Here is a 3,324-nt window from a genome sequence, read left to right as displayed (position 1 = left end):
TGTAAATGGGAGGAAGCAGACATATTCTTTAGTACTATGATTGGGTATTTTAGTGAATTCATGGCTCTGAACAGTGGAATTCATTTGTGCTTTGCCATGCCTGCCCTGCAACCCTTTTAGGCTCAGAGTGGCTAAAGCAGATTGGATTGGAGTAATTTACTTTCCTCAGTAGGTTAGGCTCTGAAAAACAATAATAGTTTGGTTTCTATTAAAATGATTTCTCTTGAGGGTAGGCATTGTTACAAAGAACATGTACTGATGTGTTTCAGAATATTTTCCATTTTTTCCTCTCTGTATCAGAAGCAAGAGGAGAATTTTCTTCAGTATTTACAGTGAGAGGCATTAAAAATCATAAAAATGGGGAGGACCTTGTAATCAGAACCCCAGGATTTTTAACTCCAAACTAGTCTCTGTTGAGTCTCTGGAAATTCATAAGATATAGTTCCGGATTTTCCAATTCTCCACTGGTCTGGCATGGGATATTGTCTGATAAATTGAGATTCTCTGTTTACACCTGCCTAATTCTCCAAAGTGTGAAAGAGTGATCTTACTTCCTTAAGAAGAGTTGTTCACAGCTTTCTTCTTGTTGTGAGGATAGAATGTTGGCTTATGGTCTCTTCACATGCTCAATCACAAACTGGAATCTTTTATAATGTGTGATTTTAAAAAGATAACAAAAATTGTGGAGATGTATGCTTTTATATGGGCCAGGTACTATTCTCAGTGCTTTATATATATTTTAACACGTTTCAAATTCAAAAGTTATTTTTATAGATTCTGTTTTATAGTTGAAAGAACTTAGGCACAGGGATACTAAGAAGCTTTCCCAATGTCACAATGCTAATGTTATGACATGAAAGTATAAATTGAAGATGTTTAAATCTAATCTGTGCTTTCAGTCCACATGCCACTGTTAATGACCTACAGATTTTTATATTCCTTCTGTCCTTTCTCCTTTGTAAAGAAGCCTAATTGAATTCAGGAATCCACCTCTCTCAAAGTTATCAAGTCTTTGGAAGAAGAGAATAAGAAGGAACAGAATCCTACTGTTTTAACTGATGATGGTGTTTATATTCTCTTCATTTGGGACTGCTTCAGGCATAGACATATTTAAAAAAAAAAACTGTCCAGAGACTCATGAAGGAAATTCTCTGGAAATGTACCTCTTTTTCTGCTGTACATTGTCATGCCTTGATATTATATGTGCAGCCACCTTATGAATATAGGAGGTTATAGATGACATACTGAAATTGGGCAGATTAGTAATATGAAAATATACCCTGTTCATGGATAGGCAGAACTAACATCATCAAAATGGCGATATTACCAAAAGTTCTATATAGGTTTAATGCAATGCCAATCAAAATCCCAATGGCATTTCTTGTAGAAATAGATAAAGCAATCATGAAATTCATATGGAAAAATAAAAGACCCAGAATAGCAAAAGCAATTCTAAGCAGGAAGTGTGAATCAGGTGGTATAGCGATACCAGATTTCAAACTCTATTACAGAGCAATAGTGACAAAAACAGCATGGTACTGGTACCAAAACAGGCGGGTGGACCAATGGTACAGAATAGAGGACACAGAGACTAATCCACAAAGTTACAACTATCTTATATTTGATAAAGGGGCTAAAAGCATGCAATGGAGGAAGGATAGCATCTTCAACAAATGGTGTTGGGAAAACTGGAAATCCATATGCAACAAAATGAAACTGAATCCCCTCTTTTCGCCATGCACAAAAGTTAACTCAAAATGGATAAAGGAGCTTGATATCAAATCAGAGACTCTGCGTCTGATAGAAGAAAAAGTTGGCTCCGATCTACATATTGTGGGGTCGGGCTCCAAATTCCTTAATAGGACACCCATAGCACAAGAATTAATAACAAGAATCAACAAATGGGACTTACTTAAACTAAAAAGTTTTTTTCTCAGCAAGAGAGACAATAAGAGAGGTAAATAGGGAGCCTACATCATGGGAACAAATTTTTACTCCTCACACTTCAGATAGAGCCCTAATATCCAGAGTATACAAAGAACTCAAAAAATTAGACAATAAGATAACAAATAACCCAATCAACAAATGGGCCAAGGACCTGAACAGACACTTCTCAGAGGAGGACATACAATCAATCAACAAGTACATGAAAAAATGCTCACTGTCTCTAGCAGTCAGAGAAATGCAAATCAAAACCACCCTAAGATACCATCTCACTCCAGTAAGATTGGCAGCCATTATGAAGTCAAACAACAACAAGTTCTGGCGAGGATGTGGGGAAAAGGGTACTCTTGTACATTGCTGGTGGGACTGCAAATTGGTGCAGCCAATTTGGAAAGCAGTATGGAGATTCCTGGGAAAGCTGGGAATGGAACCACCATTTGACCCAGCTATTGCCCTTCTCGGACTATTCCCTGAAGTCCTTAAAAGAGCGTACTACAGGGATACTGCCACATCGATGTTCATAGCAGCACAATTCACAATAGCTAGACTGTGGAACCAACCCAGATGCCCTTCAATAGATGAATGGATAAAAAAATGTGGCATTTATACACCATGAAGTATTACACAGCACTAAAAAATGACAAAATCATGGAATTTGCAGGGAAATGGATGGCACTAGAGCAGATTATGCTTAGTGAAGCTAGCCAATCCCTAAAAAACAAATACCAAATGTCTTCTTTGATATAATAAGAGCAACTAAGAACAGAGCAGGGAGGAAGAGCAGGAAGAAAAGATTAACATTAAACAGAGACATGAGGTGGGAGGGAAAGGGAGAGAAAAGGGAAATTGCATGGAAATGGAGGGAGACCCTCATTGTTATACAAAATTACATATAAGAGGTTGTGAGGGGAATGGGAAAATAAACAAGGAGAGAAATGAATTACAGTAGATGGGGTAGAGAGAGAAGATGTGAGGGAAGGGGAGGGGGGATAGTAGAGGATAGGAAAGGTAGCAGAATACAACAGTTACTAATATGGCATTATGTAAAAAAGTGGATGTGTAACCGATGTGATTCTGCAATCTGTATTTGGGGTAAAAATGGGAGTTCATAACCCACTTGAATCTAATGTATGAAATATGATATGTCAAGAGCTTTGTAATGTTTTGAACAACCAATAAAAAAAAAGAAAAAAAAAACGGATAGGAAAAAAAATAAAATGGACTAGAAAGAAACATAACATGTTAACTACAATGCTTCATGGGAGATGGCAAAGAAAACTAGATGAATTTTTTCTCTCATTTTTAAATCATTTGGACAGGTTATAACTTTGAAATCATGTAGAAAATAAATTGTTACTTATTTTTAAATTCCATTTAGTA

This window comes from Urocitellus parryii, chromosome 2, assembly GCF_045843805.1.
Source record: "Urocitellus parryii isolate mUroPar1 chromosome 2, mUroPar1.hap1, whole genome shotgun sequence".
NCBI lineage: Eukaryota > Metazoa > Chordata > Mammalia > Rodentia > Sciuridae > Urocitellus > Urocitellus parryii.
This window is presented reverse-complemented; position numbering follows the sequence as displayed.